This window comes from Peromyscus eremicus, chromosome 10 (genome assembly GCF_949786415.1).
Source record: "Peromyscus eremicus chromosome 10, PerEre_H2_v1, whole genome shotgun sequence".
NCBI classification, from domain to species: Eukaryota; Metazoa; Chordata; class Mammalia; order Rodentia; family Cricetidae; genus Peromyscus; species Peromyscus eremicus.
Window position 1 is genome coordinate 10,066,157 of NC_081426.1, and position 22,220 is coordinate 10,088,376.

At 41.6% G+C, this 22,220-nt stretch overlaps 1 protein-coding gene and 1 long non-coding RNA gene across 4 annotated transcripts in view; one reads left to right on the forward strand and one right to left on the reverse strand.

Annotated features, from left to right (window-relative positions):
* Ugp2 (UDP-glucose pyrophosphorylase 2) overlaps nucleotides 1-22,220 on the forward strand; it is a 65,954-nt gene that overhangs the window by 28,547 nt on the left and 15,187 nt on the right. The gene's annotated exons all lie outside the window — the stretch shown is intronic.
* On the reverse strand, nucleotides 1,020-20,222 carry LOC131920902 (uncharacterized). 2 transcript variants are annotated; one of them, XR_009381793.1, is made up of 4 exons: nucleotides 19,841-20,222; nucleotides 19,334-19,448; nucleotides 2,288-2,355; nucleotides 1,020-1,264 (listed from the first exon to the last, which is right to left on the reverse strand). It is a non-coding gene; the product is annotated as an uncharacterized LOC131920902 (long non-coding RNA). The 2 variants fall into 2 exon arrangements; XR_009381794.1 differs by lacking the exons at nucleotides 1,020-1,264; nucleotides 2,288-2,355 and adding an exon at nucleotides 18,496-19,210 and having other exon boundaries at nucleotides 19,841-20,221.

The following is a 22,220-nucleotide window of genomic DNA, read 5'->3' on the forward strand; positions in this document are numbered from 1 at the left end:
AGAGGAAAGGAGAGACAGAGACCAGAGATCGTAGTGTTCATGAGTAGGGCAGAGGACAACCTCCAGCATCAGCCTTGGTCTTCACCTTCCACCTTGTTAAGATAGGGTCTCTAGTTTTTTCACTACCTACAGAAACGAGCTGGCCCACAGTGGGCCATCTCCAAAGGAGCATGTCCAGACACCCAATTGTATCCTTCACGTAAGAAGTTTATATCAGACAATTGAAAAATAAAAATGGCTGTGTAGTTCTTCTGTCCTATGTCTACATCTCTAAAAGAACTGTGAGGGAATTTCCACTGATACTGGGAGATGTTTTTTATTAAGCAAAGTGAGCAGCCCATACCTACCGCTTACCCTTTCTGCCCTGAAATTCCTTAGGGGAATCTTACTAATTCTTCTTTGGGGGTGTGGGCTTCTTTAGTTTTGAACAACTGAGTATCCACCTGCTTCATTTTATAGCCAAGATAAAAACAGAAGTTTACACTAGGCACCACAACTTGGGAGATCTTTGTGGGAATTACAAGCCCTCCATAACACTTGGAATTATGTATAAGTATTTTTTTTATAGTGAACTGTCAGTGTTGTCATATTCTCAGAGGAGATCATGACCTGTAAAAATTAAGATCTGCTTTCTTGCAGACATGGTGGCACACACCTTTAATTCCAGCTCTTAGGAGGCAGTCGGTAGATGTACAAGTTCAAGATTTGCCTGCCTACATAGTGAGTTCCAGGGCAGCCAGGATTGCATAGTACAGTCTTGTCTCAAAAAAACAGAACAAACTGAACTGCTGTCTTAGAATGTTACTCAAGCAGTGATAAGCAGGTGCCTCCTCCTTGGCCATCACTATCTAGATTCTAAAACTACAAAAACAAATAGAGATGTCTTTCCTTCTAGCACCCCCCACCCCCGTTTTTAGAGAACTTGAGTCCAGAAATGGCTAACTGCAAAATAATGCACCATGAAAACCAGAGGGTGCTCTAGAAGCACATAACTGGCATGGGTATGAGAAAGACTTTCTGGTCTCGGGTAATCTTGAGGCAGACTTCTCTGGGATTAAAAGGCTAATCAAAAAGGAATAAAAGCTGTGAAAGAAAGGGTCCAAAAGTAGGGCATAAGTTACTCACATGACGTTCTTTGTGGGGGACACATCATATGGAGATATGTCTTTCTCTGTGTCTGCAGTTCCTTTGACCCTCCATTGCCAGTCCTGTTCACTGGCCTCAGCCCTCCTCTGGGTGGCGTGCACCAGGGTGATGTCACAGACTAATTTCCATTAAGAAAGAGGAATAGTGGAACATTAAACACATTTAAACATCATGTGCCCTTGTATATTTCACATAGCTGTATTAGATTTGGCAACTCGGTCAAGCATTGTAAGGTCCGTCAGCATCTCAGCTCTTTAGAGCTTTTTAAATGTTAGATTTATTAAGGTACAAGCCCCTTTAAGAGCTTCTTTATAGGCCTCTGGTTCTAACTTCATCTCTTAAACACACAAGCTAAGTCAGTTGTATCTTGTCAGAATGCTGCCTTTTCCTTTCTTCAGCCTGTTGCCTAGGCTCCAACCTCCCTTTTATGTCACGTGACCTTTCTCTTAGCTCAGTGGCTCTCAATCTCAGTCACGACCCCATGGAGGGGGGCGAACTACCCTTTCACAGGGGTTGCCTAAAACTATAGAAAAACACCGATATTTACATTACAGTTCGTAACAGTAGCAAAATCACAGTTAAGAAGTAGCAACGAAAATAATGTTATGGTTGGGGGTCACCACAGCGTGAGTTATTAAAGGGTCACAGCGTTAGGAGGGTTGAGAATCACTGTCTTAGCTGTTGCTCATGTACACATGTTTACCCTTTAGTTTTCCATAGAACTCTTTCTGTAGGCTCTTCCTGTTTCCTTTCTCTCCATCTCCAGTTTTTCAGGCCTGCTTCCACAGTGTGAGTTATATAATTAAACTAACAGTGTACCTTACATGCTTTAGTTAGTTGAAAATTCTCAGTTTAAAGCTAATATACAGTGTAAGCTGAACCATGTTTCAGGTGCCACTTACGTTTGTCAAGGAATTTATGTAGGATCATTTAGTTATTGTAAATCCTTCTCCAAAGGTGGCTACTGGGTTGGTGTGATGGGGGAGAGGCAAGGTGACTTCAATAAAGAGCTCGCAGACCCCGACTCAAGAAAGTGGTCCTCCCAGGTATTCTCTTACCATTTTCTCCACCTTCCTTAATCAGACTTTGTCCTTTCTAATCCATACTCAAGTGGAATGTTCTTTGGAAACTACCACCTTACCTGATAAGGATATGAGCCAGATGCCTCACATGGTTGACTGGTTTTATGACTTTAGCTCTGTTTGACATCTGTAAAAAGGTGATGAATATATCTGTTTGTCATGTTTAAATGATTTTTATTTACCATCTGTATGTGTTACTTTTACATTTTTTAGTTAAAAAATGTTCAGACTCCTTTTAATCTCCTAGAATTTCTATACACATTTGTGAGTGCAGTAAGGTGTAGGGGTAAGGTTTTCCCTCATGTTTACCTTTCTGCTTCCTAGGACCCTGCCGTCTGTAAAGCGTTGTTTTTTATTTAATTTTGGTTTTGTCATCCTGGTTTTTATCACCATCTCTTCTGTAGTTTACTAGGTTAAAGTACACAGGAATATTACAATTTTACATCTCTTCAGTATTTTGGAATTGCTTCCATTTTTAATAGGATAGCAGTAGGTGTGAGGCTTTGAACGGTGTCAACAGTAGGAAGCAAAGTACTGTAAACTGAATTAAGCAATTTACAATGTTTTGTTTGTTTTTGTTTTGTTTTGTTTTGACTTTGTTTTGTTTTTCGAGACAAGGGCTCTCTATATAGAGAGCTGTCCTGGCTGTCCTGGAACTAGTTCTGTAGACCATGCTGGCCTTGAACTCACAGAGATCTACCTGACTTTGCCTTTGTTTTTTTTTTTGTTTTTTTGTTTTTTTTTTTCTTTTTTTTGGTTTTTCGAGACAGGGTTTCTCTGTGTAGCTTTGCGCCTTTCCTGGGACTCACTTGGTAGTCCAGGCTGGCCTCGAACTCACAGAGATCCGCCTGGCTCTGCCTCCCGAGTGCTGGGATTAAAGGCGTGCGCCACCACCGCCCGGCTTGCCTTTGTTTTTAAATAAACAATTTTAGAACAGTTTGACTTAAAGAACAGTTTTAAAGATCCACTTTGTTTTTAACTAGGAAGATAATGGAGCTATCCAAGCTAATTTTTATTGTCTGTATCACTTTTAAAGCCTCTGAGTCACAAAGGGCACAAGATAATTATTGTACTGATAGAATTCTTTTTCAAAGTTCAGAACAAATCATCTAAAAGAAGAAACATGGATATGTCAGAGGGTGCCTGTGACTAGACTAACTGTGGTAACAGTGGGAGCAGGCCATGAATAGAGATGGTTATTTACAGATAGGCTTGTGTAAGACAGTTGTCTTCATGGTGCATCATCCTAAAGCCCTTGGAGGATGACAAGGTGTTCTGTTGTATCAGGAGAGCAGGAAATAGCATTTCAGAGGTGTTTGTTTTATTTTTTATTTTCAACTAAACCAAAGGTTAGTTTCCTTTCTTTCTTTATTTGCAGTGGTAAGGCTCAAACCAGGGTCTTAACGCAAGTTAGCCAGCTCCTCTGTTTGCAGCTTGTTCAGCTGCATCCCTGCTCAGTGTTTTTCAGTAAGACGTTTAATAGGTCTGTATGGAAAGCCCTATGTTCCATAGGTAATGATTATTGCCAGTGTTTTGTGCTGTATGTCAAGCATTGTATTGGAATCTTTTGTTTCTGATATCATTTAATGTAAAAACTAACCTGGAGAACTTCGGCAGCAACAGGGAGACAGCCTAACACAGCCCCAGATCCTTGACTGTGCCAGTTTCAGGAAGAACCAGAGTGAAATAAAGTTCATTAGTTTATTAAGTATTTGGCAGACCCATATGGGAAAAGGACATTATACAATCCCAAGATACAGATAGGGGTTTCTGGAGAAAGAGTTGTACTTAAGTGCCTTTACCATGGCAGTATGTATAATCCTGCGGCTTTCTAAATTACCTACTTTCCTCCGTTCTCCCTCCCTCCCTCCCTCCCTCCCTCCCTCCCTCCCTCCCTCCCTCCCTCCCTCCTTCCTTCCTTCCTTCCTTCCTTCCTTCCTCCATGCTTTGACAGTTGTACACGTGTAAAATGCGTTCTGGTCACTCCTTCCAACACCCCACATACACTGTCCCACTCCCCGTTCATGGCTTTGGTTCTGTTTGTGACTCGTTTGGTTGAACCAGGGCCACCTGTGTGACTGCTGGAGGACGGTAGGGTCACCAGTGGGTACATAACTGAAGGCAGTGACTGCGTCCCAGAGTCTCTCAGTAGGAAACCGTTTGGCAGTGAAAGTTAGAGCTCCCTTGTCCCCCTCATCCATCTGTGCTTGGCTGTTAATGAGTTCATTCTGGCGCAGACTGAGTGCAGTCATTCCCAGGTGTTTCAAGTTTGTGCTTAAACTGCCTGGTGTTGCCGGTAGGTGGCGCTTTGAAGCCTTTCTCTCTGTCTCCAGCTCTTAGATTCTTTCCACCATCTTCTCTTCTACGTTGTTCCCTGAACCTTGGAAGAAATGATACAGCGTCATGTTTAAGGCTGAACACTCAACCATCACTGTTCTCGGGATCTTAGATAGCAATAAGTTTGCTCATCTACCACAGTTCACTGAGAGGTTTCTCTGACTAAAACTTAGAGTGATAATTGTCTCCATATACGTAGAAGATACTTCCATGTTATGTCCGTTTAGCCAGCAGTAGAATTAAATCATACCCTGTTCATGGTCTCTGACCTCCCTAGCTATGAGTTTTTGAGCAGTTTTACTGTATGACTTACGAATCCTTGCTGAGGAAAGGGCCTCAGATACAGTCAGAGAGTAGTTGGTTACCCCACTAACTAACAGTCTTGCTGTTCTTGCACAGATAAACATGTTTTGGCCTGGCAGGTTAATATCATAGTTCATAGAGTTGACAGATCATTGATGTGGTCTCCTGCCCAGCACCTTCGGCACAATGAAAGCTAGCTGTCAGGGAGGATGATCAGTTCTAGTTCATGTAACCAAAAACGTCTGATGTTGTCAGCAGTAGGGCCTTACCATCTAGTTCTGGTGGGCAACCACGAAGGAATGGCAAGAGTTTGTATTGTTTGGGGTCTCCTATGGTCTCTGACCAGTAAATCATAAAGGAGGTGGCCCACTGTCTTGGTCAGTGTCCTAGTGCTGTGAAAAGACACCATGACCATGGCAGCTCTTAGAAAGGAAAAGCACTTAATTGGGGTTTGTGTATAGTTTCATGGTGGGGAGCATGGCAGCACGCAGGCAGACATGGTGCTGGAAAAGTAGCTGAGAATTCTGCGTCTGGATCCACAGGCAGTAGGAAGGGGGGCGGATACTGGGCATGGCGTGGGCTTTTGAAACCTCAGAGCCCACCTCCAGTGATGCACTTCCTCCAGTTAGGCCACACCTATTCCAATAAGGCCACACTTCATAATCCCTCCCAAGTAATGTCATTCTCTGATGACTAAACATTCAAATATAGGAGCCTGTGGGGGCCATTCTTATTCAAACCACCACACTCACACCTTGCATTAAGTTACATTTATTAACATGTAATTTACAGCAAGGTTTAAAATTTAAGTTAAAGCTTAAAAGTTTTAAGTGAAAATACATGAATTGGCTTATATACTTTGCTTAAAGAATTTCCTATTGTGAATGAAACTAAGGTGGTTTTGTGAAGTTTCTTGTTGAGTTTTAGGAATTAGAAGAGTACTAATAAGCAAAAGTCAAGATTAGAAACATTTTGGCCCTAAGTAAAGCACAGTTCGTTTATTGTTTTTAACATCCTTGTTTGAAACATATTTAGGAAAACAACACATTATCTCTGTAGGCAATTTTGAGTTTATCAATTGAAGTTCCCTTATTATCTCAGTCAGCAGGAAAAGAAAAATAGATCCCAGGGCAGGTGACTTCTCATGACCTTTTAATCTTCCGTTTTTCTGTCCTGCTTCAGAAAAATGCTTATTATACAAAAGAGGAAAATGAAGTTCAGAATAATTTGCTTAGGAAAGAGAATCCAGTTGTAAACTAGATAGGTCTTCAGACTCCCCAGATCTGTTTTTTGGTGTCCTCTAGTAATGTTAAAGGAGCCTTTTATCTCTGAGCACACTATGGAATGTACTCTGTGAACTTATCAACAAGTATAGTAGTAACTATAGCCACAAACAAAAGCTACATATTAATGTTAGACTGTCGTGAGACAGGTTAGTTTTACCCTACTGATGATGTGTTGTTGCCATGGTAATCCTGCTCAGTACGAGAGGAACTGCAGGTTCAGACACTTGGTGTAATGTGCTCTCAACTTTTTACATGTGCTTCCTTGGTGATCCTCAGGCAACCTTAGCTCTTTGTTATCCGTATACATGTTAGGCTTAGAGGCAGTGAGGAATTGATAGTCACCAAGATTTTCTGAGTTTGTAAGCCAGAAATTAGGCTCAGATCTGCCTGAGCCTATCCTCTTAACCACCATCTATGTCATAGGACAGACACCAGTTGCTGTAGGTGTTTGAAGGGAGCTTGAAGATGCTTTAACATGGCACCTTGTCTTCATTTCTCCATCTGTCTTTGAGTAGAACCATAGAGTACACTCTTCTCCGTTAGGACTTCCAGAAATGCATTTAACAAATACTTACTCAGTAGTTACTGTGTGGTAGACATTTATCTGAGCATTGAGCTACACTCATGGAACTGCTTTCAAGTGGGCCAGGATGAGGCAGGAGGCAGGCTGTGGTAGTTTGAATGAGATGTTCCCATAGTCTCAGGCATTTGAATACTTGATCCCCGGTTGGTGTGTTAAGGAAGGCTTAAGAGGTGTGGCCTTCCTGGAGGAAGTTCATCACTGGGTAGGCTTTGAGGCTGAAAGCCTCCTGCCATCCCCAGTTCCTTCTCTTCTTGCAGTTCCAGATGTGAGCTCTCTCTCGCTATTCCTGCTGCCATGCCAGCCTGTTGCCATGCTTCTCCCCCACCATGGTGATGGACTCTTACACCTCTGGAGCCTTAAACCCGAGTACACCCTTCTATAAGCAACCAGTGCGCAGGCTGACTGACTAATTTCCTGTCCCTGTTGTCTTGGCCCAGTCGCACCTTCAGCAGTCAGCATCTTGGTTTAAGTTTTCTGTTTTTTTCTTCTGGTTTATCTGTACACTCCGTGAAACTATCAGATAACCACTGCTTTATTTTACTTACTGTGAACGCAGAGATCAAGTTAGTAGCTTGTACAAAGAGTTTCCAGTTGTGTAGAGCTTTCCAGACTTCTCTGTAATAGCATCCACAGAAAATGGGTGGAGGGCATGCAAGTGCCTGCTGTGTGGAGATGAGGACTTTTCTGATTTAAGTTTTGCTTAGCTTCTGCAGAGCTGAGGGGGTCAACAGACTGTGTGGAGATGAGGACTTTTCTGTTTTAAGTTTTGCTTAGCTTCTACAGAGCTGAGGGGGTCAACAGACTGACAGATAGCAAAGCAGTTTTGAACTTCTGGTTCTCTGGGAAGATGTTTGCACAAAGATATGTTATACACCCCAATAAATTTATCTGGGGGTCAGAGAACAGAACAAGATTAGACATAGAGGCCAAACAGTGGTGGCACACACGCCTTTAATCCTATCACTCGGGAGCCAGAGATCCTCTGGATCTCTGTGAGTTCAAGGCCACACTGGAAACAGAGCCAGGCAGTGGTGGCACACGCCTTTAATCCCAAGATTTGAGATCTCATGTCTTGCTTGGGAAAGACACACACCTTTAATCCCAGGAAGTGATGGCAGGAAGCAGGAAGGTATATAAGGTGTGAGGACCAGGAACTAGAGGCTTTTGAGCAGTTCAGCTGAGATCCATTTGGGTGAGGACTCAGAGGCTTTCATTCTGAGGAAGTAAGATCAACAGAGGAGTTGGTGAGGTGAGATTGCCTGTGGCTGTTCCGTTTCTCTGATCTTTCAGCTTTCACGCCAATCTCTGGCCCTGGGTTTTTTATTAATACCTTTTAAGATTTGTGTTACAGATAGGCTTATTGGCATACCAGCTGTGGAGGCTAATTCAGGAGGCCCTTCAGCAACTCCTTCCACTTAGGAGTGCTCATTATTTTTGAAGACTTGTAGCTATTCTTTATTATGCACAAGGCCGCTCACCAGAGTGAGTGCTATCCTCACTAAAATTTGGTTGTCTTTGTTTTCAAACCTGTTTATGTAGCTTATCTTTGTTGTAATGAAATAATGGGACTAATTGTTATATAAACCAGTGAAGTGGGCTTAAAAATTATTACTTTAAAGCTAAGTTGAATGTTTTGGAAAAGCAGGATAAAGGTAAATTGGAAATAAAAATTGCAGGCGCTAGTGCAGGTAGGGAGGGAGCATTTATTCCTGGTCGATCTTGTGTTTAGCATATGTGAGTCCTGGGTTCAATCTTCAGAACCAGCCAGCCAGACCATAATAGAGTGTTAGTGAAACAGCTGTGAGACAGAAGATTCTGTAAATCCAGACTGTTTCTTCTGAGTGTAGCTCATTTTTAGATGTTTTACTTCTTGATCCATTGTAGCTAGAGTTTTTCTGGTCCTGCCTGGCCCATGGTCAGGACAAATCTCTCTCACCCACCAGTCCCGCAGCTGCTCAGACCCAAGCAAGTAAACACACAGAGACTTGTATTACTTACAAACTGTATGGCCGTAGCAGGATTCTTGTTATCTAGTTATTCTATCTTAAATTAACCCATATTTATTAGTGTCTATAAGTTGCCACGTGGCTTGTGGCTTGTGGCTTACCAGTAGCTTACATCTCGCTTTTCAGGGTGGCAGCTGGCAGCGGCTCCCTGCCTCAGCCTTCCACTTCCCAGAATTCTCCTCTTTCCTTGTCCCGCCTATACTTCCTGCCTGGCTACTGGCCAATGAGTGTTTTATTTATTAACCAATCAGAGCAACACATTTAACATACAGAACATCCCATAGCACTTCCCCTTTTCTTTTTTTTTCAAAAAGGAAGGTTTTAACTTTCACATAGTAAAATTACATATAACAAAATTAAGCAAGAATTACGGTTACAATATTTAGTCTATTTATATTTGGCAAAATTAAAGAAGATATCCTTTCTACCCTATATTTGTGAGTCTAAGGTTTCATATCTAACTTATCTTTTATCATAACTAAGGAAAATTATAACTATCTAGTCTTCAACTACATCAAAGACCTCAGAAGGATATAATATTACCTGAAAAATGGGAGAAGGACACAAGCAACTTTCAGGAGTCTTGCCATTGTAGACAGAGACAGCTGGCAGCCTGGACAGTAACCTGATGTTCCTTTGTAAAGTTGGGGCATCTGTCTTCAGCCCACAGGTCTAGAGTCTCTCAGTCACTTCTGTCTGTGTCCTGTAGAATGTCTGGCAGTTTCCTCTTCGAAGCAGGAACCTGAAGGACCATTTTGCCAAGCAAAGTTCAGTGGTCACCTTCCTAAGGGTCCTGCATGTCCAATTGATACATTTTTTCAAGCAGTCCAGGCAAGAACAGTTTCTTGCCAAAATAGCTATTTTTGCCAAGGTGAAGATAAACTCCATATAGTGTCTTTGATGTCCATCCTCCTCTCTGAAGTAAATTGGTGCTGTCAGGAGCAGACATGTCTCACTGTCCAGAAAGTTTAAATTTTTAAAACATTTTAAATGCTGTATTCTGTAGGTCTTTGAAGTGTTTGAAGATCACCTATCTATCTGAATTATATCTATGTATACCTAGAAAACAACATGACTAAGTTTGGCCATCATAGAAGACTAATTATTAATCTATATTTCTTAATTATCCATTACAATCTAAATGAGTTACATAAACATAATATCTCAGACAAGAGTAGAAATATATATACAGTATAACAAAATTAAGTTTAAACTTGTATCAGTAAACTAAAATTCATAGCAATGTAAAACATTTCTAAACAAGTTGTTACTCTTTAAAAATAGGTTCATTAATCTACCCTTTCATCCTATCATATCTAAACTCTCCCCTTTTCTTCTTTAGAAAGAGATTGCATTTATAATCAACTGATTTAAATAAAAAGATTGGTTTTTTTCTGTCCCACACCATAGGGCTCTTCTGATATGGGACAAAAGAATCTCTCAACCTTTTTTTTTTTTTTTTTTTTTTTTTTTTTTTAGCAATATGTTTGGGTTTAGAGAAGGAGTGAGCCAATTCCATCTCCAAAGCCAGCTTGGTATATTTGGGGATTTGGGCGTAGCTTTTCTTACTACTTTCTGTTGGAGGGGGGCGCTATATCTTATGGGGACACAAAGAAAAATTTAGGATTATGGAGTAGCCCAGGAGGGTGTATCGTCTGAGCCAGTTGCCTTGAAACCATTTTGGATGTTGGATCATCTGGGCCATGGTGTCATCGGAGACCTTTCAGGGGGTCTTGGCTGGTCAAACCTGATGTATCTTAATCTGGAACAAATCCATAGCCTCTGGCTTTCTGTGGAAACAAAAGCAGAGTCTCCTTTCCAAAGCAACATATCCTTAGATCCAAATTTTGAAGTCAAGGTATCTTTAAAATATACGTATTGGTTTAACTGAGCAGCCTTTACAATCAAATGTCTTTTTGCAGTAAAATATCAAAGACAAAACAATCCAAATTCTCTGTGTAATATCCATCTTTATGTGGCTTATTTTTTGTACTACCTTTACTGTCTCTTTAAAGACTTTATTTTTTAAAACTATATTTTTGGAAACTCGAGCCATTGGGTGCCATTTGTAGCTAGAGTTTTTCTGGTCCTGCCTGGCCCACGGTCAGGACAAATCTCTCTCACCCACCAGTCCCACAGTGGCTCAGACCCAACCAAGTAAACACACAGAGACTTATATTGCTTACAAACTGTATGGCTGCAGCAGGCTTCTTGTTATCTAGTCCTTATATCTTTTTTTTTTTTTAATTTTATTTTTATGTGCATTTGTGTTTTTACCATGGGTCTCGGGGTCTCCTGGAATTGGAGTTACAGACAGGTGTGAGCTGCCATGTGGGTGCTGGGAGTTGAACTCTGGTCCTCTGGAAGAAAAGTCAGTGCTCTTAAGCCCTGAGCCATTTCTCTAGCCCTAGTCCTTATATCTTAAATTAACCATTTCTATTAGTCTATAAGTTGCCACATGGCTCGTGGTTTACCGGTACTTTACATCTTGCTTTCCATGGTGGCAGCTGGCAGTGTCTCCCTGCCTCAGCCTTCCATTTCCCAGAATTCTCCTCTCTCCTTGTCCCGCCTATACTTCCTGCCTGGCTACTGGCCAATCAGTGTTTTTTTTATTGACCAATCAGAGCAACACATTTAACATACAGAACATCCCATAGCAGTCCATGCTGTCTCTTAGGATAATATCTTAGTGAATAATTATGTTTATTTGTAAAAAGGTAAATGTGTCTAAAATTTTCTTAGTTCTACCTAAACTTTTTGCAGTTAGCTGTCTACCTGTCTAGAATGTTTTAGATGTGATTGATGAAGGCGGCTGGTAAGTTGGGAACGCTGAGCAAGTTGGTGATCAAAGGTGACTCTAGAGCTGAGGCTTAATATGTGAGTGTTCTGAGTCAGGGATGGCCACTGTAAGTTTTAGAGAACGAAGATGCAAAATCCCAAAGATAGGAGAGGGCAGAAAATATTTAGAAATTAGTTTATAGTACTTCTGGAGCATTAAAAATGGAAATGAGGGAGGAACAGTAAATAGGGGTTGTGTCTGCTAACTCAGACATGCTCTCTCAGAGAGATCATTTTGACTAAACTAGGAAAATAACAGAAAACATCAAAGGTAGGAGGTCCTGAGCCTTACAGCAGTCAGGATAGCAGACAGATGGGTAGTGGCTATATTCTATTATCTTTTGCTTTTTGGTTTTGTGAGACAGATTTCACTGTCTATCTCAGCCTGGCCTGGAATTTGAGATCCTCCTGCTGCTGGCTCCCCAGTGCTGAGAGCAGAGGAGTATCACCACACCCAGCTTTTGTATGTGAGTGTTGTGTATGTGTGTTGTTGGTGTGCTGGTGCTTGTATGCACGTGTATATGTAGGCCAGAGGTTGATGTCAGGTGTCTCCCTCAATTATTGTCTACCTTTTTTTTTTTTGAGACAAAGTTTCTCACTGAACTAGCTGTCTCATGGATTTGGCCAGACTAGCTGGGCAGCAATCCCTAACAATCTTCCTGTCTCCACCTCCTCAGTACTGGGATTACAAGTGTGCACTGCCACACCTGGTGTTTGCTTCAGGGTTGGAGATGGAAATTCAGGTCTTCAGTTTCTCATAGAAGTCATTTAACCCCTTAAGCCATCCCCTAGCACTCAGCCTTTGACTTTAAAATCATCCTTTCCCTCTAGCTGACCAATCTATGGTTCAGTTTCTATATATTAATGACTTTGTATCATATACATTTTTTGTAGTTTTTGGATCCCTAATTTCCTGATAGTGAGTTGTAATGTTCCCAGTCATATGTCAGCAGGAATCTAAGAAACTACGTGTTGTTCAGTATAAATCACTGAAATATTTTTCATTACCAAGACCATCTACATACACATACTGAATTGATTTTGTGTTCAGCACATATAACACTTTTTTCTACTTTGGCGGTAATGCCAGTGAGATAAAAACAAAAGATTCCAAAGATACAAATCCTAGTTCATTAATTCTTTCATTGTAGCATTAAATGGTTCATTTGCTTGCTTCAGGTCTCAGGTTTCTCACTCATATAAAAAGATAGAACAAAGTTCCTATTGTATGGGTTTTCCCTAGGATTGTTAATAATGCATGTACAAGTGCTTTCTTATAGCAGGCCTTCGGCCAAAGGTTCCACAGATGTTTGCTGTTTTCTACATTGGTGCATTTACTTGTGTATATATGCGTGGGTGTATATGCCACTGCATCTGTGCGGCAGTCAGAGGGTCCCTTAAGGGGTGGCTTGCAGAAACTGAACTCAGGCTGTACACAGCCTTGCTAGCAAGCACCTTCACCACTGGGCCATCCCACCAGTCCCCTGTTTGTGTTTTTGTTACATATCCAACAAATGTGTATGAAGGAAGCTCCTAGATGGTTGGTAGTGTGCTGGGCACAGTAAAATGACTAAAGATTGGGGCTAGCCACCAGGACGATGAAGCCAGGAAAGAAGGAGAAGCAAAGAGATTTTTCTGTTGTTGTTTTGAGGGTTTTTTTTGTGTGTGTGTGGCGGGGGGGGGGGGGGGGGGGCGTGGTTTTTGCTTTTGTTTGCTTGCTTTCTTACTTTGTTTTCTTTTGTGGGGAGGCAGCAGGGATGAGGAGAGGATATGGGGGGACCAGGAGGTAAGCAGAACTGGGGTGCATGATGTGAAACTCCCAGAGTCAATAAAGAAGTTTTAAAAGAAGACTGGGACCGTCAAATGGAACAGCAGTTAAGAGCAGGCGTTGCTCTTGCAGAGGACCTGAGTGGCTCCTGGCGCACAGCTGCCTGGAACGCCAGCTCCAGGGCCATCTGACACTTCGGCCTCAGTCATCTGCACTCAGCTGTACAACGTACCCCACAGACACAGACACATGCACCTAATTTCAGTTATATAAATACATCGAAAAGAAGGGGTTAAAGATAGGGTTTAAGTTTCTGTGTGTTTTCTTTTTCTATTTTCTGATTTTTGTCTTTGGTTATAAATATTAAGTAGCCGGGCGGTGGTGGCGCACGCCTTTAATCCCAGCACTGGGGAGGCAGAGGCAGGCAGATCTCTGTGAGTTCAAGGCCAGCCTGGTCTCCAAAGCGAGTTCCAGGAAAGGCGCAAAGCTACACAGAGAAACCCTGTCTTGAAAAACCAAATAAATAAATAAATAAATAAATATTAAGTATATGTGTTACCAGTATACAGAATTTGTATACATTTATAAATATTAATTTTTAAGATTTTTTTAGCAAAATTTCTATCAACTAGATGAACTGTTATTACATCCCTGTAGTTTTTTTTTTTTTTTTTTAAGATTTACTTATTTATTATGTACACAGTAGTCTGTCTGCATGTATGCATGCCAGGAGAGGGCACCAGATCTCATTACAGATGGTTGTGAGTCACCATGTGGTTGCTGGGAATTGAACTCAGGACCTCTTGAAGAGCAGTCAGTGCTCTTAACCACTGAGCCGTCTCTCCAGCCTGCACATCTGTGTAGTTCTTACACATTAGATATGTCATTAGTTTACCCCTTTGTTATGTTAGATAAACTCATCTACCCTGACAAATTTTCCTTATTAGAAATAGAGTTTAAGCTGGGCGGTGGTGGCGCATGCCTTTAATCCCAGCACTCGGGAGGCAGAGCTAGGCAGATCTCTGTGAGTTCGAGGCCAGCCTGGACTACCAAGTGAGTCCCAGGAAAGGCGCAAAGCTACACAGAGAAACCCTGTCTCGAAAAACCAAAAAGAAAAAAAAAAAAAAGAAATAGAGTTTAATTTTTTAACCTTCAGGATTACAGGAAACCAGAGATCCTTATTCTGCCAAATCAGTAAAACTAAGCAAAATAATGCCTTCCCGTTTAAAAATTCATAGCTACATTATTGTGTTTTATGAGTTTTATTAAGGGATTTATAGATTCATATTATGAAAGCCCTCAGAGATCTCTAATCAGCAACTCTATCAATACTTGTAGGTTTTATATCTGCTAAGCTTAGGATAGCTGTGAGGGCCTGAGGTTTGTCCTGGAGTACTGCAATAACTAAAAGTTAAATACTCAAGTACTCACTTTGCATTGCAAGGTGTTCATATTTAAAGGATGGTCGTATGGTGCAGTGAGCTGAGGAGACTTTGTGGCGTGTCTTTGACGTTACATAGTCTTGCCTTAGCTCTAACTGTAAGAGTGAAGGATGTCTGATGACAGGACTTAGCTTTTTGACCACCTGTCATTGAGCATGACAAAACTTTAAAAATGCAATGTCTGTTCTTAATTTTTAAACTGGAAAATAAAACAGGGAGTCTAGTTTATTTTTTGAAGGAAATACTGTAGTTGATACTCACTGATGAGCATGTTTGTTTCTGCACCTATACACCTACAATAAAAGACTTAAACATATAATATAAAATTTACCACCTCAGCCGTTTTTAAGTGTGCACATTAGTTAAGCCAAGTATGATTACATTGTTGTGCAACCAATCTTCAGAACTTTTTTATCTTGGAAAACTCAGTATCCATCCCTGTTAAAGAACAGCTCTTCCTCTACATCTGTTCCTTATCCTAGCTCCTGAGGCAGCTGCTGTATTCTGCGTTCCATCTCTGTGATAGGACTACTCTAATGATGAGTGGGTAGGTGGGTGTGTAGGTAGCTGGATGGAGGGACGAGACAAACGATTTTTAATCTTGAATATTTGTATTGTTTTTCAAATTGCCTGATTTCTGTTACCAATTATATGTCCTTAGTATTACCTTCATGGATAATTATGAGAAGATAGACAAGATCAGGGAATTGTAATATAGAATTGTTCTTGCTAGTGAATATGTAATGCCATCAGCAAATAGACCCTGAGAGATTCTGTTTTCTATCTATTGTGAGAAATCTTTTGAGCCATTTCAAGATTAGCATAGGAGCAACATTCTGAAAAGGCAGAGTTTGGAGTTTTCTCAGCAGACCCTCAAACCTTGTCTGTGTAGCAGGCTTTAGACTGCTGGTGTCACTAAGCAGCCATAGAGCATGTGTAAACCAGGGAGTAGTGCTGTGACAGTGTAATTTTGTCAGGCAGGTGCTGAGTGTCCATGGCCTATGGTTTATTGACCTTTGTTCTAGTATCAAACTGTGTGTAACTGGAAAGAGACTTCGGATAAACCCCATGCCAGAGAAACCATTCAGTGACTTGGAAAGAAGTGAGAAATTCAGTACCTTATTTTGTCAAGTTTGGACTACTGTTTGTAAGTTGTATCTTTTATTTACTACTAGTAAGGAAGGGGGCAACAATTAACTGTGAGCGTCCTTTAGTTCTGACATGCATCCTGGTTTTAAAAACATGACAATATGGTGTGAGGGTGGAGGAACATATCTGAGTCAGTGATGTGCTAATACACTAATACCAGCAACATTCAAGTGTTGTTGTTTTTTTAATGTGGGATCTTACTTACAATCCTAATAAATCAGGGCTAAAGCATTTATATAATTTGTCTTCATAGGTGGTGATCTTCATAAGAGTCTTAACATTCAAATGTTTTTTAGAGTGATAAATTCTTTTGAGACAAGCAGAACTTGTGCTGGAAGAGAAGTCTTAGTAGTCTGTGCATTGTAACACTTCGGCCCTCCTCTGGAAAGGGAAAGCACCCCATGTACCTGTAATTCATTCTCTGTTGATTCTCAGCCTTGCATTGAAGATGGTTGAATCCTACATGAACATGTAGTCTCTTTCAAGTTAACCTTGCTAGCTTGAAGGCACAGTAAGCATGTAAGGCATTTAGCTCTCAAGGTATTGAAGCTTTCTGGTTTCTCAACACAAGACAGAGCAGCTGTCTGAACCTTAGAGAGACTTTGGATTTTCAGTGTATATGTGTCATTAAAAAGAAAACTGAAATGGAATGGCGGTTAAAGATGGCGGATAACCACCTCAGTCCACATCAAGCCAAATGGAAGCTTTCTCATTGACATTAGTTAGATGAGAGTTTAGGTTTGTTTTTTTGGTGTGGGGAGAATTGCAGGTTAATTATTACTGGAAAAATGATATCCTACAAGATTATTTTTATGTTCTGAAATGAAATTTCTAGTGTTGCAATGTATTCTAAAGATTTTTAGTTTTGTGGGGAGTGAACTTTTCTGAAATCGAGCATATTAACCCCCGATCTTCATAAGTACTTGACTAGTTCATACAGCTGGAGACCCTGGTCTGAACATGGAGTGTTGAGGATGGAGAAAGGATCCACCAGGGTAAAATGCAGAGGTATATAAACAAGAGGTAAGAACAGTGTGGTAGAGAACCCAGAGCTCCTGTGCCTGAGGAGAGAAGAGAGACTAAAAGGCCTTACCTGTCTTCCCTTTAGGATTGGTTCGGATTTTTGTAATCTGGAGAGGTAGTATGCCCGCTAGGTAGTCAGGATCCTCTCTTACTGCACTGTCGACATCCATAGCGTATGTCCTTGTTGTCCCAAGTGGCCCAAAGAATGAACTGCAGTTACGTCGCTGTTCCAGATGACAGGCAGGCAGGGAGGGAGGGAGATAGACAGTGCCCCCGGTTCTTTCAGAAGACACCTCCCAGTTCATTTCAAGTTAATCATTTTGACCTGAACTTTGGCATAAGCAGCTGCAAGGGAGGCTGGGAAATATACTCTTACTCTGGATAACAGAATGAGTGCCCAATAGAAAGTTTAGATGATGAAGGGAAAAGCAAAGAATCATATTGAACTTGACAGCTAATGAATGGTCTTGCCATACCAGTGCTATAATTGGTTAATGCTGTGATGAAGAAATATGCTGTATCAGTTAGGAGTTCTGTTGCTGTGATGAAATACCATGACCAAAAGCAACTTGGGGAGGAAAGTATTTATTTCGCTTACACTTCTATATCACAGTTACCAGAGTTCATCATTAAAAGAAATCGAGGCAGAACACAGACAAGGCAGGAACCTGGAGGCAGGAACCGATAGGGAGGCCATAGAATGGCGCTGCTTACTGGCTTGTTCCACATGGCTGGTGCAGCCTGCTTTCTTATCGAACCCAGGACAATCAGCCCAGGGGTGGCACTACCCACAATGGGCTGGGCCCTTGCCCATCAATTATCAAGAAAATGCCCTACAGGCCTACCGGTAGCCAGATCTTACGGAGGCATTTTTTTCATTAAGGTTCCCTCCTCTCAGATGACTTCTGCTTGTGTCAAGTTGACATAAGTACTAGCCGAGACACATGCTGAAATTCTTAAAAAAAAAAATGATTGAGAGGTGAAAGTGGATTGTATGGAGCTAAGGAGACCACTGTAGCAATAGAAACACAGGTCAGAGATAACAGGCCGAAAGGACTCGCTGAGCAAGCTGTGGTTTTGAAGCCAACAGTGAGGAAGAGGAGGTCTACGTAGAGTGAGCTTGGTAAGAAGCAAGCAGAGCGAGCAGCCAAGGATGGTATGGTGTTTCAGAAATCCTTCAGGATTTAGGGGGTAATCAACTGTGTCAGTCACACCTGATAGGAAGTAGTTGGGGTTATTGGTAAGATCTGGTTAGTGACTTCATTCATGTAAGAGCAGGCAGTGCCATAGAGGAGAGAACCAGACTTCAGAAACAACCTTAGTGGGTAGTGCTGCCTTGCTTTGGGCGGTTGGTACTTACTCTAGAAGAGGCCCGAGTTACTCTCTTGCCAATGGGAACAGTGTGTCCGTGACTGTGTGCTGAATTTGGCTTTTCTTCTAACTGAAAACTGAGTTGTGAGCAGAGTTGGCAAGATGCAAATCATGGCAGACCGTCTTAAAAAGATCTTTGCATTTCTGTAACCTTAGAGTCAGACCCAGAGTGGGAGGGAGAGAGATGGGGAGACGAAATGATGGATGAAAGGAATCTGGGAGATGGACAGTGCAGGATGTGGTAGCAGGAAGTCAATGGCTTTTATTTACTCTGAACCAGAGTTGAGTTCATTTTGGTGGCCGAGAGTGTTAATGAACCTGGGAGTTAACTCTGTAATAATAGGGAAGGTACAAGATTTACCAGCTTTTCCACAAAGAAAATAAATAATTTCACCTGTGTATGATTTTTTTTCCTGCTACAGAAAATAACCCAGATTCTGGTGTTACCTTCAGAAACAGGAAATGAAAAGACAATATATGAAAGTACATAGCATGAACTCGCCACATAAACACTGTGCATGAGGATTCAGTGAGCAGTTCTTAGAATACTTCCTATGCATACGGAACATCCTAATTTGTTTTACTTTTTACATCGTTTATTTTCTCTCAGGCAAATTGCTTTTGTCAATAAAAAAAAAAGTGGCTCACACTGCAATAACCATCCCCTGGTGAGACATAACGGGTGGGTAGTGCTGCCTTGCTTTGGGCGGTTGGTACTTACTCTAGAAGAGGCCCGAGTTACTCTCTTGCCAATGGGAACAGTGTGTCCGTGACTGTGTGCTGAATTTGGCTTTTCTTCTAACTGAAAACTGAGTTGTGAGCAGAGTTGGCAAGATGCAAATCATGGCAGACCGTCTTAAAAAGATCTTTGCATTTCTGTAAAATAACTAGGTTAGCATCCTAGAGGGCAAATGTTCTTAAGAATCACTGTATGTAGAGGATGGCCAGCTGCCTCTCACTCACTTGCCAGAGGAAGCTGGTGTTAACCAGTTCTCTTACCAGAAAGATGAGGAGAGAAGTGGCCTGGCCTTTCCTGAACCTTCCTCCACCGTGTGGTCAGCTGTAGTAGAGAAAGATCTTCTTATCTTCTTAGAACAGTGAATTCTTTTCTTGTCTGGGGAAAAACAGAGAAGCAGAATGATTAATGAATGAAAAAATGAAATAAAAGGACACGCTCCTTCTAAAGTTTGGAGAAGATTTTTGTTGTAGATATAAGGGAGAAAGCAGGCAGAGGGAAGATCCAGGCTGAACATGACTGGCAGACTAAACCCCACCATGAGAGGAGAGAGCAGGAGAGGAGCCATCGACCAAGAAAGGGGGCCCAGGCCAAGAGACCAAGAGACCAGTGTAGCCAAAATAGCTGAGTGATATAGGGATCAGGATGCCTGGGGGGCGGGGAATGGGGGCGTGGAAGCCCAGCCCCTGGGAGGGAGAGGTTTAGGGTAGGGGTGGGCTGGGTGAGGAGCCACAGGCACTGAGAGATTTGTCCTGGGTTTGAGACCTTACATTCCAGCCTTTTGTTGATGATAAGGAACCAAAATCTCTTCTATAACTGCTTCCACAGGTGCTGAGTGAGACTAGCCTTTGGTTTCTTTGAGATGTGACAATTAGGACCGAAAGCTCAAAGCTGGTTCACACTTGGTGACTCCAGTGACTCAGTGCGAGTCACATTTAGGCTGTATCTGGCAGCTCGTCTGTTGTGACCTAACAGCAACCAATGTATCGCAGTGTATTTCCGTGTTTTCTTGAGGAAGCTGAGAAGGAACACGGAAGACGGAATCCTGTGAAGTCTTGTCTCCTAAGTTATATAGACATAATCTGCCTTCTCCAGATGTCAAGGACCGTCACCCTCTCTTTGTGTGGTGCTGTCAGTGACACCTACCAGTCTTTAAAGAAAAGATCCTACTGAGGATCTTCCACTTCAGGGGTCTGAAATGTGGCTGTGACTGGGTGTGTCTAGTGTGACCAGCTGCTGCTAAGCAGTGTTCCAACGTTGACACCACCACCACACCCCTGCTTTTTGAACTAAACTGAGTTCTGTGGAACTGTTTGGTGAGCTCCCCTGGTGGAGGGTGTGGACACTCATGAACAGGGCACTTGTTCTGTACAGGATGATTTATATGACGGAAATTCCTGCCTACTCCCTAATAAACTAATAAGTTAAAACCTGCAGTAAACTGTAGACAAAAATATCCTGGCTTCTTGGAATCAAATAGTTACTAGATTCATCAGTTTTTGAGTTTGTTGCCTAGCACGCACACGCGCGTGTGCGTGCGTGCGTGCGTGTGGTGAGGAGTTTGGTGTATGGGGGGGGGGGTTAAGTCATGAAGCATAAGTCACAGACGTGCTCCCCTGGAGGTTCCCAGCAGCGAAATACCCTCCAACACTCTTGGCATTCATTTCCTCCCTGTTCACTACTGTGTGGATTTCTTCTTGTCCTTTAGTGGTTCTCCTCAGATTCTTTTCCTTATAGACAAATTCCTCAGTAGGCTCTTTACTTCTTTAAGAGTCAGCCTTATTGAGACAGGTAGGTATATCACTGATACTGATTAGGACATAACACTTCACAGAAAACTTCAGGCATCAAATATTAACTAATTTTTTTTTTTTTTTTTTTTGCCTTGAGTTGTGAGTGCCCATGCCCCAGAGTTTATAATGTTTTAAATTAGTATTACCATGTGTCTGGTTTCCTTAAGGCCTTTTCATGTATCTTTGGTTGGACTCCCCTGCCCTCCTCCCTTCTCTGCCCCCTCCCTCTGCCCATCCTTCCCCTTAGCCCTCTGCACCCTGCTTCTCCTAGCCTCTCCTTCACGCTCTCCTTCACTTCGCTTCTGCGGACTCGTTTATGAGGAACTGTTTGTTGTTGTGCCTCGCTTTCTCACTTTTGAGACAGGTCTTCAGCATGTAGCCCAGGCTGCCCTTGAACTTGCTGTCCTCCTGCCTGTTGAATGCTGGGATTACAGAAGCGCACTGCTGCACCCAGTAGTATAGCATTTTGAAGTTTAATTACTGGAAAGGATGTGGGTGACTCTTATCTCTAAATATTTCGCTTCACAAACTTTATGGTGTATGGATCAGAGATCATTTATCATGAACATCCATGATTTTGAAGTTGTTGTGTTTTATTTGTTTGTTTGTTTTGTTTTTGTTTTTCCTCGTGGAAAAATTATAAGTCAATAAGATTGGTGTTTGGTTTTTAATTCATCATTATAGAATAAAAAATTCCTTTAACATACATTTTTGAAAAAAATGGACCTTATGGGAATTAAATAGCTAAAGATTAACTGTGGATCCCAAAGTTCTTTATTTAATGGGAATGTTAGTATTCCAAAGAATTCCTTAGCGTATAGAATGAAGATGTGATCCAAATTCTGTTATCCTTCCTGACATTATTATTTAATTGCATTTCAAGTACTATCAGCTAAAAATATAAATTACATTTTCTTAAACATCTCTAACTTGTTTATACATTGAATTTTTGTCTTGTTATTATGCTTCCAAGTTTAACTTAAATATTTGAAAACATTATTGTACATAAAATCATCAGTTGTAATGTTTTTTCTTTTTAAACATTCTATTTTGACTGTGTGTGTGTGTGTGTGTGTGTGTGTATGCACATGCACGAGCGCGCATATGGAGGCCAGAAGAGAAAGAGTATTGGTCCCCTGGAGTTGAGTAACAGGCAGCTGTGAGGCACTTGATGTGGGTGCTGAGAGTTGAACACATGTCCTTTGAAGAGCAGGAAGAGCTCTTGCCCACTGCTGAGCATCTCTCCAGCTCCATCACAGGAAGTTTTTTACTGTTCTTACATCTAGATAGTTGCCTCTTTTTGCATCAGAATATTCAAATATTGAAAAACATACCACAATATGTGTGGTGCTGATGG